Below are 16985 nucleotides of genomic sequence, written 5' to 3' on the forward strand. Positions count from 1 at the left end.
ATAGTATATATACGTATATAACAACCGTAAGATATATCATTATACATTATATTCTTGAACTCATATTTACACAATATATTTCGGTTTATTACGGAGACGACCGTCGTCAACGGTTCTCTCATTATACCGTGTGCTGTCGTACCGTAATCGTTATTATTATCTGTGATGATTATTATTGTCTTTTTCCGAGTACGAGACGAAACACCCACAGGGTGGATACGTGGATGAACGATCACGTTGTTGAATTGAATTGCGTTGTATTCGTGTTACATTCAAGAAATTCAGTCACAGAAGACTTATAAAACAATTATATTATTATATGTAGAACTTAAGTACCTCCGACCATATCCCGTCCGACACCCGTTTTGTACACAGGAACTACTGGGCCATTATTATATTTTACCGTCATATCCCTACCAATTTCTTCGTCGTTTGATACTCGCGAATCGACCCTAATAATTGTTAGAGACAATACTCGTCGAAGGAAGAGGTTAATCAGGGCAGAGCTTTGGGGACGCCGTCTCGCAGTTTAAACAAGCTTACGACATACTATATGGTAAAAGAGCACGCAAGGATAGACATTCTTGCTGGGTTTTTCGAATGACGGAACAGTGAGAGGTTTGGCGAATAGTATACTGAAATGCGGCACAAACTATAATCAAATGCGCGAACCACGACTACGGCGACAATAATGTTATAGACGTACAATATTAACGGTGATATAATATACAGCCGACTCCTGTCTTCTCTAGCGCTATTCGACGAACGTATTCGGCTTCACAAGTCGGAAACGAAAACCCCATAAATTACTTTTAAATTCTCTCAATACGCGAGCGCACACACATGCATACATACATATTATATATATATATGGTACATTGTATACGTGAACGGACGAACTCGGACCGAAAAGGGCAAACACCACAGCGCGAATGTACACGGCGTCCCCAGAGACGCATCACGTCCCATCACATATTATTCTCCTCGCATCTGTTGTTTTCATAACCGAAAACCAATTATTTGGATAACCTCGAGCTGCAGCGGCATCGTGATTAAACGAGCTCGGCGATAAATATTTTCGGTCACCGCGGTGCATGCTCTCTCACTCACTCACTCCCTCTCTCTCTCTCTCACACACACACACACACACACACACACACACACACTCTCTCTCTCTCTCTCTTTTACTCATTCAATCATTCTTTTTTTCTCCATACGGTTTTATTTTCTAGTGTGAGGCCTCAAAACCACGCGAGCCGTTAACAATATACATTGCTTATGTGTATTCTCGACCCCTTTTTCTCGGGAGCTTTTCAATAAACAAAAACCAGCTATTGGCATAAACGCATCTAGCTAAGTGGTTATTGTTGTAAAGGCTTCCTCTCCGTCATTCAAACCCACTTGCCAACCCTACTTCTTCGACCAACATCCCGTACATTACACACGCGCAGAACGACGACGCAAAATACCTTTCCTTATTTGCACGATAAGTTATTTTTCAGGAAAAACACGCTATAATACATATAATATATATAAATATGGTCGGTATATGGAAGAACAGCGTTGGGATGTCAATAAAACGTATATATACCTTATACCTTCCTTTACCGATGGATAGATTTTTCGGTAGTGGGTGGAAAATAATACAAGTGTTTACCACACGCTGAGTACTTACAAAACCCAGTTTTTTAACGAAATGGATGATGGCAAATTGGCAGCGACAACTTTTATATATTTGCTTCCCATTGTTCATTCTTTTATGTGATACATATGAGACCTATTAGTTTTACGTTAAAAAAAAACAATTTTGTTCCCATCTAGTTTCCATCAAATTAAAAAAAAAGGATACCTTCAATTGCGCCAAAAATAATATTGTACTTCGGTTATAAACTTATTTAATATCGATCGGTTTTAAATTATTTAACTTAGGATAACTGTGTAGATATTACCAAGATTTCATGAGTAATAAAATAATAAATGGTCAAATTGATGTAGGTACTTCAAATAAATAATACAATACGTATACAACCGATATTATTACGGCCATCGATTCGGGTTGATTACGTTATCAGTTCTTGTTTTAAATATTTTTAAGTTTAAAAATGAGAAAACTGTGACCAGTACGTGATTAAGATATTTGTGTCGAATACAGTTATAATTAATTTCGCATAAAAATCTGTTAAAACGAATGAATATATGTACGTATATATATAAATTTGTCTCACTTGAACTTATATAAATTAATGAACGATGTTCAACAGTTGATACTCAAACAATACCTACAGCTTGAAAAATGAAAACAATTTATATGATGTTTGAGATCGCATAAAAAATAATTTTAAACAAAGTTCGATCAACTAAGCAATAACAATTTGACTGTAACTGATATAATGATGGATCAGCTATACAACAATAAATGTAGTGCACGCACTCTACAAAAAACTTCGAAATTAATTCAGTAAAATAACTCTAAAACTTGCATTAAATAATAACGATAGACTAAGTCGACAACTTCAAAAAATTTAGTAATACCTATTTTCTTGTGAAAAAAAATACCTACATATTTTAATACAAATCAAAATATTTTTATCGACAAAACTATTAACTTCCAATTTTTTTCTTAAATTGGATATACAATAATTCACTGGTTATATTAATGAATGTGTCTTTTCAGTATTATATATACATATTGAAAGATAAAACAAAATAAAACACACTTATACTTCTTAAGCATATTTTAACACAATTAATGTAATCAAAATAATCTGTTTCAATCCACTTATAACATAACTATAGATTATTATAAGACGCAATTCGTAAAGCTATACTGTCACTTTGGTCATCTTCAAAAATTATTGAGCGTAGATTACAGATTTAATTGCCAACGGGTGTGATATTATATATATATAGGACAATTTGATAATTGGGTTAGGTTAATACTTAATACTGAATAAAAGGAAAAATATACAAAATAATCATATTATAAACATAAACTTATGTTAGCCATTATGATCATTAAGTATACATTTAAATGGATTTATAAAATTGGTGTTTATAAAAATAATAAACCAAAAAAATCAAATTTTTGTTATAATTTTTTATTATTATTCTTTAAATCTTAAACATTATAATTTATAATATTAATGACGTTATTTATTTATTTTAATTTAATAAGTGTTACCCTTTAACATTCAGGCTACAATAACACTTTATTTAACAATTATTCTATTTAACTAAAAGACGTATTTATAATTGTTATAACTTGAGGAGGAAGGTTATTCAACACATTTGTCCACCCCACGTACTGCAACATCTTATTTATACGATATTGAAGAAAACTGTTTAGAAGTACTAATCAACTGATTATTTTCAAATAAAGATAATTGCGTTCGTCTAAATTTAATCTATGCTTCTTGTACATTCAAATTTTAATACTGAAGTTAACATATTCCTGCAGCAGTTGTGAAAACAGCTATTTTTAAATGTTAAAGAAATATATTAAACCAAAATATTGAAATTTGAATGTGGGTAAGAAATTAAGAAGCATATGGATTAAATTTAAACAAATTTATAAATCTTTCGTAGAAAAAAATCGGTTGATATTAGTTTAATACTTTCTAACCCGTTATTCAATAACGTAAAAATAAGCCGCGGGCACCACTGGAGTGGACAACAATTTCAAGCATTCAACATTCTGCTTAAGTATTGTCCATAGATTATCTTTCATCAGAATGACTATTATTATTATTTATTACTATTAGCATTATTGTAAAAATATATCATCATATCAAACACATAATCAATTTACGATGTCGCGGCCGATGTGTTAAAAATTAAAAATACATATATAATTTTAGGCTTCAATTACTCATATAGTCATGTGTATACTTAAGATATATAATATATTAGGTTTGTAATTTATTTTGAATATTTTTTATAATTACGATACTTTTAGGCATTCTAAATATTGCATCGATTCGTTGTCGAGCACTTATATAAAATGTAAATAATTCAACAATTGTCTTCATGGAGAGATTGATTTTAAAAACTATATATAATATATGATCATAAAAATAATAATGCATACTAAAATATACATAAATAATCTATGATGAAATTTAATACTCTATAGATACAAATACAACGAGTCATTAAATTGTTGTACTACTTTAAACAGTATTAAGCTGAGTTATCGTTAATTTATGAACATAGTGCCAATAAAATGCGCACGTGTTATAAATAAATTATGAATATGAATATTGAATGCGCTACATTTAAAACAATAATCGTTTTTTTTCGACACAATAAAATATAGTTTTTAATAGTAATTTGTTTTGTTTAAAAACATCATTATACATTAGTTCACCGTTCCCCATACTATACTATAATAAGAATTCCAACGATATAATTATATGAAACATTTTGAAATAAATTGACTGATGTTCTTAAATGAGCTAAAATTATATTTAATTTAAAAAAATAATAATTTTCAATAAAACTGATAGATTGAAATAACAACGATATGTTAACTATAGTTGCTTCCTAGATCCTATTGGGACTATTAAAATTTGATTTTTGATGTTTGTTACACGTCTTGTCAAATTAAAAAAAAAAAAATGTATAAACCATAAAAATCTGCAATTGTTAACGTTTCATAAACGCGGAAAACCCAGAAAACTTCGTTATCTATTTTTAATGAGTAATTTTACATAGGACTAATGAGTAATGGCATTATTATACTTAAATGTAAATAATGTAATATGGAAGTGAAAAACAAAATATTGTTATTAAAAAAAAAAGATAAAAAAAACAATATGTAAAAACAGGGAACAGACCATCTGTATCGTGTTCTGATCCGCATATTAATGTTGGGGACATTTATCTTTTTTCTATCCCTACAGGCAAATAAGGGAGGTGTATAACTCGGAAAACAGCCATTATAAAAATATGACGTTAGCTCAATATTATAACATTAAAAATGGTTCAAACAACAAATTCTAAAAATTAACTAAGTCGTGATATTTACGAATTGCTAGGACATCAAACAGCTAGGGTGTTTAACGTTTAACATTCAAATATTATAATAAGATTTGGAACATATTACAATATTCGATTAAAAAATTGAAAAAAGACATGCGTATTTACTACTCACGAATTTAATAGTTCTATTAACCGTCTATCCACCACCACTTGAACAAATAACTCTACTTTGTAATTACATTTCCACGAATTTAATAAACAAACATATTATAATACACATAAAAAATATTAGTTTGTTATACGACTACCAAATAGAAACTATTATGACAATTATCTTTAAAATCCGAGAATAGTACATTTTTATCTTGTTTAAATTAAACTTAGTTATGATAAACTAAATTGAATTACTTTATAAACTCGTATTAATCTTTATTCTCATATCCACATGAGCCTACTCAATACCACCTGCAACACTACTTACGGCTCTATAGTCCGTATCTTAGGACATTTTCTTTTAGATGTACAAAATAAATAACAAAATATGCACCTAACTGTATTAACTGTAAAAATAATTTCATATTTTGATAAAAAAATTTCAAATAGGTACTTGGTATGATTTGTAATGTTATATTGACATTCTCAATAATGTACATAAAATTTACATTACGATATAATATAAGTAAATAGAAATAAATTAGGTAGTTAAATAATCTATTTTCTTTCTTTGAGTTGGCTTTCGTTCAAAAGTGTAGATAAATTAAAAAAGTTACCAGCCAAGTTTGGCACATAAAACAAAAAATAAAAACTTGATACGTAAATTTTAAGTAAAAAAATGTAATTAACTTACATTATATTTATCTCAATTTAGGTATAAACACAACATTAGTGATTATATTATTATAAAATAAATTCAAAATTTAAATATAAATAAAATGGTTCATAACATGGTAAAGGTACTAAACATTATTAAAATTAAAAGATAATAGTTTTTTGAATCTGTATAATTTTAGAACTCTTCTCGATTTCGTAGAAACTATCAAAAATGATGATAATTACCTCACTAACATACAATGTATTACATTTTTATACTAGAAAGTTACTACATGAAAACCAACTTGACAAAAAGCTTTAGCATTTCACTCCCCTAAAATGTTTCTAGAAACACACAACAGCGAAAACGAGGATAACTAAGAAACTTACATCTTTAGAGTAAAGTTCAAATATTAATCTGATGTGAAACGAGTTGTTAAAATACACAATATCGACGTTTACAATTTACACTAAGTCAAGTCGCTAGATTAAAAGGAATACGAGATGAATCTCAAATGAGAATTATAATACGTATGTAAAATGTATCTGAATCAGCCAAGTACTTTCTTAATAAATTATCAATTATAACTGCGTTCTATTAAATATACAAAAATTAGATACCTAATTAATATTTAAATCTTTTTTAATGCTTCAAAATTTGACATTTTGACGTTATCTAAATATTAACAAGTATTCTGCAGCTTACTATTTTATATTTACGCAAGAAGAATTAATGAATAAGTACCAACAAACTCGTTAACCAGATTACATACAATATTAAAGAACGCCTATCAATATCATATTATATTTTAATTAAATAATATGTTTTAACAATAGTAGTACATTTTTCAGTTGCATTTGTATGGCCAATATTATACCGTCAGTCTGCGAATACTAATCTATACGTCTACGTAAATACCTATAACAAGTGAGTTATAATAAAACCTTAGGTTTACTTAATTAAATTTTGAAAAACATTGAACACATATTGTTATCTATAATATAAAGTAATAATTAATATAATAAGATGTGTCAAAGGTACTTATTATTCAATCATTACATTGTTTAATATACTATCGTAAAATAAATGGTAAAAACCAACGTGTAATTAGCTTCCTAAATTGTCAATACCAAAATATGCTTAATATATTAAGTTAACTCTACAAACCAGAATTTCATTTTATTCTTTCGTCTACCTATACTAAATGTACACTGGTAGATAAGAGAGGAAGAGCTGTAAAGTGCTAAAATTACCAGAGGATTATATGAATATTGTTTTAACGCCTATGGATATTTAATCGATATTGTATTACGAACGCAAGGTTCATATTATACACATTTCAACAACACAGCGGAATTTAGATTTTTTTTTATACTTTTTTCAGTACGTCATGTATTTATTTACTCGTCTGGGAATTCAGTTTAAAATCAAAATATCCAGCGTTCTAAGTATGTAAATGGCTATGTTCTAAATATATGCGAAACCTAAGTGACACGCAAAATATCCAAACAAGATAACTGATCGTAAGCGCGTTTATAGTTGATACACAATTCGAGTTCGCTTGAAACACACACATTTTGGTATACATACATAATATATTTGAAGCACAGTAAGAGGAAGTATTATAGTTTACACTATGCAAGAGTATACTCGCAAATTGACAAAACGCATCAGAAGAAGCTCTAAATATTTCCCATTTGAAAGATCACCTTTTATTTACTCATACAAACAACTTTATATTTTTTAAACAAAAATAGCGCGTTACATATTACACCTGATTTTACAAAATTCACCGATCGGTGAACATCTTAAAATATCAATATATTAAATTATTTTTATATTTTTTTTTATAATTAATACACTAACTGTAAATAATTTTTTTTTTTTACAATAAGTGTATGAACAGCTAGAATAGAACGGTAACACGAATATTATCAAAAAATGAATATATTTAAAAACAAAATTAAGATAAATCGATAAGTCTATGATAAATATGGAATATTTTTCTCAGAAACTATGCCGTATGCATCATAATAATTAGACACAGTCATCTTTACAATATAAATAGGTAATATACACCCCGCTAATATGGTACCCTATGTCCCTACATACAGTACAAATAGAGATATAAATTTAACGTACAAAAAGTTGAAATTTGGTATCAACTTTGTATTTGTAAAATAACTGAGTGAGCGAGAAATATTTTCTACAAAATATAACAAATTATAATAAATATATACATAAAAATAAAAATTAACATTTATTCAAATATCTATAGAATAATTTTCAAAAAAAAAAATAGAATACTTACACATACAAGCCTACTATATTAAAGAAAATCTTAAAATTAATTATTTTGTAAAAATAAATAAGTAAAGAAATATGAAAAAAATATTAAATTATTATTATATTAATATATGATCTTTTAATATGCATATTATTTTGGGAATTGTTGTATAAAACTTAAGACTAAAGCGCATATTCTCCATCATTAATTCAAGGTTTTTAGAAAACGCCGCAAATAACAAAACAAAGTTTATGTCATTGATGGTTTATAACTAACCCACTTACATATAATAACGTTAAATTGAATTGCTCTTATGGTGTCTACAGTTAAGATGCATTTTTTTTCGTTATTATTTAAGTATAAAAACATTTGTATTTAATTCAACTATCTCTTTAAAAGTTACATCATAAACTAATATTTTTACTAGATTTTAAATAGACTTTATCAAAACTACTAAAAAAATTGAAATATATTCATGCACCAATTTAAATATTGTGATCCATAAATCTAATAGATATCGATACAAGAAAATATTTGTTTTTATTTATTCAAACAATACAAATAAAGAGATAAAATATGCATAATTTTACTATTAGTTACATTTTATTACATGTAGAATATGAACTTGTAAACAAAAACAATTTGATACTAACAAAAACTAAAATATTTTATTTAAGACATTTAAGTACACAAAAAAAAAATACAATAAGACCAATATCGGATTCTGCCAAAGATTCTTTACGTGAAAAGTACATAGTTTTATTCCAGACATTTTATATAAGCAATTTACATAGTGAATACGTGCAATCACGACGACGGTGATAACAAATCACAGTATAACAATACATATAGTACACAATTATGTATGTTAAAAACAAAAACTGTACAAGTTACAAAAGATGACCATCCCATAAGAATATTAGTTTCTGTATCTATTGCAAATTTAAATTCAAATCACGTCTAAAATTTGTTTTTTTTTTTCAAATGCTGTAACTTTCTTTAGCATAATATAATAAATTATTGTCTATGTTTTAAAATAGTTTTTATTTGTCGTATTCTCGGAGAACACGTTTTTTTAACATACATGTCGAAACCCTGGATCGATTCTAGTGTACGTCGTATGTAGCGTGGTTCACCCAAAATGCAAATAAAAAAGTGTATTTTTCAATTCACAATTGTTTATATACGAACGAATGTGGAACACAATATAAAATTTGATTGCGTAAATAATTGAAATGTTATTGGAGTACGACGTACATATTATGCACATTATTTTGAAAACCGTAAATCGAAAGAATATACATACAGCACAACAATTCGGTTACATCACATATACATAAAAATAATATGCAGTTGGTTGGAGAGTACTAAATTATTTTTATGTTTAATTTGGCTCACGAACGCGCACACATTAGTTCGATAGTTAAAAATCAATGCGGTCCGCTAAATTTAGCCACTACTTGCGATCACTGGTTTAAATCACTTCAAAACTCGTATACATAATTTTTGGTAATGCGTTTTCGTAAATAGATCGACATCGCCAGATTCTTCGTATATTCATGTATTTTTTTACTGTATTGGAAATAAACAAACCTGACGGAGTGGACGTGCACGGCCAGAGGGAGATAAAAGTTCCGTGATCCATTTGATGGAATTTATTATTATATTAATTTTTGTTATTGTGGACACCTGGCGGGGCACAACAATGAATATTCAAACGTTTCACGATCTATTTTTATAACATGATATTTAAATGCACGACGGCAAACATAGTGTTTGGACGTTTCAGATTCCAATGAACTCGAATAGCAAATTCCAAAAATTTAATTTGAATAGTGCAGAGGCAAAATTTGAATACACCTCATACCCTATTGTTTTGCAGGAAACGACAAGAGTGTACACGCGTTTATAATCTAAATTTGAATGCAAATATGAATATAAATATTTGAAACATCGTCCAATGTAGTATGTTATTTTTCAAAAGTAAAACTATTACAAATATAGACTACTTCTCTCATTAGTTTCCTGAACTTGTATTTATTTTTTTTGTATTTATATACCTATATAAAATTATAAAGCAATACATATTATACGGGGACTTAAAATTAGTTTCATAGGTACAATGTTGTAAGAGTCATGAGAGGAAAACAGTTTTATATAAAACGAAAACGAAACACGGAAAGAAGATTTTTATAACTGATTATTAATTAATTATTTTACTATAAAAACATAATATGTAGAAAAATGTATAGTATAAATCTAATTACATCACAGAAACCCATACATTGAAATTTCAGAACTGTTACATAAAATATATCTCTATATCAAAAGTTCCCAAACTTTTTATTGTATGACCCTTTTGAGAAATTTTTAAAATTTGGAGACGCACAATAATATCAATGAATGACCTTTTTTTTTGCTGTTGAACATCAATGAAAAGTAATAGGTGATTAAAAGATGTATTATTTAAAAATATAACGAGACCCCCCAAAAATATAATCGCGACCTATAGTTTGGAAACCTCTACTATATATTATAGATATCATAAGATGTATATACGTAATATATAGATATAAATAAATAATAATCGATTTTAATTTTGGATGTATCGTTGAATAATGAATAATATAATATTTTCTGAGCATGTTACTCCGCGTTCATAGTTATTTACAGTATTATTTCAGGTTAGTGTTATTACGGTGTAAAACCATCAAAACTTATATAAGTAGAAAAGTTAATAATTCTATATGTTTAGTATTGTATCATGTAAAGTTATAAGTACACCATCTAATATCCACCTATAATCGTATTCAATTTATTTATCAAGACTCTCAACGATAATATTGATTACAATAATAAATTATGACAATTATATATTGTCTTTATATTGAGTTTTTTATAAGAGGCAGGAGTAATGAAACAACATCCAAATCAACAGAACGATAAAGATTGTTGTTATAATAAAACCTTTATAATTTATTTTTAAATACCATCAACCAAGTTACATCCATGGTTACTTTTAATTTATTTTTAAAATATTACTAGTTTTAATAATTATAGATAAAGGGAATTGTTACTTTTCCATTTTTAATAATTCCATTATTTTTAAACGAGTGGTACAGGTAACTTTATATCAGCTCAAAGTAAAAAAAATATATAGTGTATTAATAATCATTCAGACAAAACTAACCGATTGAAATAATAACATAATATTAACGGCAACACATAATTATAAAATATTAAACGCGTTTTTTGAATTGTAGTGAGGTACGTAAGTTTAAAAAATATAGGTCAGATGGTCTTCTTATGTAGAAGTTGTGCACACACACAAACAACTATGAGTACGTAATTCTCGGGAGATCTAAATACTCACGGTTTTAAACACTCCAATAATATAGTCGTCGTATGACATACTAAGGTATATTGTATAATATGAAGGTATGCGCACGACTGTGTTGACGCGTAGTGTGCATTGTGTATATAAATTATGTACTGAACGATATGATATTGTAGTTGTGATGAATATATATGTATGGCAGTTCACGAAAACATTGTTTCTACATTAGTGGTACCTACATTTTAAATTAATTGAAAACCAGTAAATAAGCAGAATACATTTCGTAAATAGTGAATGCACGCTACGGTATTGTAAATAACTCAGAGAGAGGACTACCGTATCTCAATTCTAGAATGATAGGATTATCGCATTTTGTGATTCCGTGCAACGCGAGTAAACAATTTCGTGACAATTTCGATCGTTACTAAAAATTTGATTTTCATCGCAAAACACGGCGTTTATTTGAAAACGACAAAAAAACATCCTCACCGCTGAAAGTATATACATCTATATACCTATATGACAGACGTTTTCCTCAAAATGTCGAATGTGTAAGCCGAAAAAAAATATAAAATATCTTCCGAGAAAAAATATTCGTAAACAAGCACGTGGGAGATGGGATGGGTGGCAAGCATTTGCATCTAAGTTTTCCGTGCGACTTAGTTTTGAACGGGAGGAAGACATAGTTGCAAATATCAAATAGCTCGTAGACGACAAATAACCTGCTATGATTTATACATATATTATATGACGTGATGACGGAACACTACGACGGGGAAAAAATCGGCATGTAATGATGAAACGCGCGTTCGGTTTGGAGTCTACAAAAATATAGTAAATCGAATATTGCACACATTGAGTTTAGATTTAAGGTCATTATGAGAAACAGAAAGAAAGGGACCGGCTATAAAGAGACGTACGAGTCTGTACTCTGTAGTAGTACACCGATGGTGAGTGGTAAGTAGACATTATAGAAAAGATGTGCGAGAGGTTTCCCAGTGTATGCGGAGAAAAGGAGCTGGAACGTATTTTTTGCAAAACACGACCGGGAACGACGGAAACCGTGGAGCGGCGGACGTCTATTAGTATTCATGAACGGGCGGCGTCGGCGGCGGCGGCCAGGATATGTGTCACCTGCATACGTATAGTGAGTGTAAAATAAAACGCTCGGCGCAGTGTATAATAATAATAATAATAATAATAATAATAATAATAATAATAATACGGTACACAAGCTATTGGTGGCGGGCCCACAATAGAAGAAGACAATAATAATTATTATCATCAACGCGTGCGTACGTCATCAGCGTTTATTATTATTATTATTAACGTTATGGGTGGATATCACTACCGGTGTTACACACGCGCGCGCACGCGGGCAAAAGTATATTACATTATTACGTATGACGTGTAACACACCACCACATCAATACGACGGCGAGGCGCGCTGCAGTCATTAAGCGACACATTGTTTCGATGCCAGTCGAAACGAATTTTGCGCGGTCGACGTACCCGTCGCAATGAGCGGGAGGAGGGAGGAAAGAACTGAACTAAACGCGCACGATGTGAATACGGAAAGGAGAACGCCGGTTTTTCGCGGTGAAATTTGTCTCCCAAGTCCCAGGCGACGATCGGTTCGGGAAAACGACAATTTCCGTATATTACATGGGTAATACAGATAATAACGATACCAGAGTAAGACCATCGTCGATAACAATAATTGATTATTACATTGGAATACGCAGTTCTTTTTTTTTTCTCCGTTCAAAACTACACTACAGTAGAGACACACGTGTTTTCCTGTTTCAAAGGAACGAGCGCTCGCCTTTGACACAGCTTTGCGTTCAAAAGAACCCGCTAATCGATAAGACCCCCTACCTTCCCGCCGATAGGCGTAATAACGGATTCATCACTTTTTATTTAGAATATCAAATGTTTTCTCGCTTTGAGGGCCACACATTTTATTTTTATTATTATTATTATTATTTCGATAAAGCATAGTGTATACGCACATCGAAGACAACGGTTTAACGGTTAGTACAATAAAAAAAAACCGGAAGACATACTCTAATCATCAAAATTAGTACGTATACAGAAATAAAAGAAAATAAATGCGTGACTACTACAATGGTTAATTATGTGTTGCTTTTTAAGTACAATAATGTAGGAAAAAGAAATGAAAACATAAATCAGAGGATAGTAAAAAAAATCTATCACATCTTCTTTGTGTCGAATTAAAACGGAGATAAAATGGTTTCCACGGCCAAATCATTAAAAGTATTGTTGAAAACACGGAACAAATAAGAAATGTCATCAAAACTAATGAATTTAAAGTCCTATTAATCAGTAAATACGTATTGATTTTAATATTATATATTACTTTATATTATAAATGATAATATATTACATTTATATTTTTATTTTATTAATATTATAAAATCAGTTTATGCACATTTTAAATATTTTGTGGATAGCCATTTAAGTAGGCGTCTGTCTACATGCAACCGTGTTCGCAAATAATCGCAAAATTCTAAGTTAAAAGTTTAAAATGAACTTAGGCAAATATTATACATATATATATATATTAAATTATATTCATCTAAACTCGTTAAAACTGACTATTCGAAGTTATTCGTCTAAAAAAGATAACATAAATTATGGGGGTAAAAATAGAAGGGGATGTCAAAAACAGTTTTCCCGTTTTCAAACTGTTCAACAAGCCCACATTTCTCGTTTTTTGCATGCTTAAAATGAAATTGGAACTACTCTTGATAGCTAGATAACAATATTAAAAGTTACAGACAAACATACAATTTTGCTGTATATTTGTAAATACTAAATACTTAAATACTTTAATGGGTTATTTTTTAAAAGATAACTAATCGTAGTTGACGTTACATATAAATTAAATAATAATGTTACAACTTACAAGCTATCTTACTGATATAGCTTAATAAATGTAGATTAAATACAGATGTTATCAAAAAAAATATTTTAACGGACCTAGGAATGACGTATAGGCAAGTGTAAGTTATGGCTAAAAGTATAAAATCAATTTTCTTATCTTTTAAGGACATTTTAATTATATATTTTAACATAGCATAAAAATTTTAATTTCTGATTAATTTTAAATGTCAATGTTATTTATTACATTAAGTGCATTAGTTTAATATAAAGATAATTGTTAAGAACTACTTACATAAATACTTGTATATACCCAACTTTCTAATTATCTAATACCAAAATAAATAAATTATAAAATAATATTACGAAAATATATAAGTTTAGTTAAAAATTTTTTTTTTACTACTTATTCGAAATGTTACTAACGTTTAACATAAAATTATAAAAACTACCGACCTACCTACTATAACTGTATTTTAATTAATATGCATAATACTTCTTATTTTCTTAGTTCAAGAAAATCCAATAAAGATTATATTTTTAAATTTGGCATTATTAAAAAGTAAAATATAACTCAATAATAAAAATAAAAAAGTAGTATAGCTTAAATAATTTTAGTCAACAAATAGGGAAGATATCTCAAAACAAATATAATTTACCTACTGATTTATGCATAACAAGGGGAAAGGGCAAGAACAAAAGTCATTATAAATGTAGCTATTGTTTGAAAACTATTCGATTTTTCTACTAGTCTTTCTGAAATAATTTTAAAAAAACAAAAAAATTACAAGCCACCGCGTCAATGAACAATATCGTATTTTTTTTATATTTATTTGAATAAAATGTCATATCCTCCTTTTTACAATATTTCAAAAAATATAAGATAAGAAAAGATAAATCAAGTATAAATTAAACCTATACAACTTTTTTTTATAAAGCCAATACTTGTATATGGTTACATGGAATACTTGAGGTCAACCTATAACATAAACCCCGCTACCAACATTTAAGGAAGATTAATAAATTTTAAAATAATTCTGATAAAATGGAGTTTTTCAAATTCATCAGAAACGGCCAGTACATTTTCTATTTTAGCAATTAATTATCGTTAAACAATATAATATTATAAATGTATAACGAAAACAAAACGTATTGGTGTAAAAATATCATTATAATATTCACATCAAACATTGTCGAAGTTAATTTTGACAATTTACTTGGTCAACATCTCTCTCCAATATAATTATATCTTATTTTATATTATAACTATCTCTTTTGGTTTTCCCCAAAAAAAATTTACTTTTGATAATACATATCTTCATATTTTAATTTTCATCAATTTGTTGTCTTATTTTATGTTCCAATTTGGTTACCGAGACCTAGTACTTCAAACCTTAACAATTATTATAATATGTAATACGAGCAAATATACATATATATATTTAAACACGATTATCAGGTTAATATTACAGTCTATAATAGTGCGAAATGAAATGTGTGTCACACATACCGATATGGGAGTATGAGACAATAATTTGCCTAAATATATACATGTATGTGTAAGTCATTTACCAATTCATTATTCATATGTAATAACAGCAAAGCACAAAATGATAAAGAAAACAAATCGGTATATTATAATATCATATTAAATAGATGAATAATAAGTAATAACACGATGCTATAATATTTTAGTATATTAACGTAAAAAATGATTTAGGGGTAGAAAATCGGTTGTTGTGTATGTATCATATTATATATTCATATCTTCAAAAATAATTTCAAGGTTAAGATAATATATTTAGTCTTTTTTTAACGACACCAATAGGTAAGATATTAGTTATTCTATTCTACAATTTAATTGACCTTTGATCATAAAATCACTAAATTAATTCTTAGGTAAAAGTCTCCTCCAACCAATATATTCATATGGAATCGCCCTCTGGGGCACTGCCAAACCATCAAACCTTAGGACCATCCAAGCTTTCCAATCTATATGTCTTCGCATGGTCGCCAAAGCACCCTGGTATGTCACAAACGCCGCCTTACATCAAGACCTCAAAGTACAATCCATCAACCACACAGCAACCAAATTCTACTCAAGACTTCACCGCAAAATGCAAGGCCACTCCAACAAATTAATTTCCAATCTTCATTCAAAACATCTTCCCGGTAACCCAACTCGCCGACTTAACAGAAATTGGTCGAGAGACCTTATCCAAAATACTTTACTTACTTAATTAGATTTAAGACCCACTAAAAGGTAGCTCAACTGTGAGCTTTCCTTCACTGCTCTATCACTGTCACCCCTCCTCCAATTTACTCATTGTACATAACTTGTATAGATTGTAAATATTCAATAAACGCTATATTTTCAAAAAAAAAAAAAAAAAAAAGGTAAATGCAAAATTAAATATTATTTCATAAATATACGGTATATGAGTTTATTATATATAAACACAAATTAAAGAAATTTACAAACTTAAAATGTCCATAATTGACACATGTACTTCAAATCTATACATTCAAGAACAAGATCATACCAATTAATGTCTACAATGTATACATAATATTCTGTTATACTTCCATATTATAGAATGTCCGAATATACAAATATTATAGGTAAACGATACTGTTTAAATGAAAGCAGTTAAACATTAAAACCA

This window comes from Rhopalosiphum padi, chromosome 4 (assembly GCF_020882245.1).
Source record: "Rhopalosiphum padi isolate XX-2018 chromosome 4, ASM2088224v1, whole genome shotgun sequence".
Classification (NCBI taxonomy): Eukaryota; Metazoa; Arthropoda; class Insecta; order Hemiptera; family Aphididae; genus Rhopalosiphum; species Rhopalosiphum padi.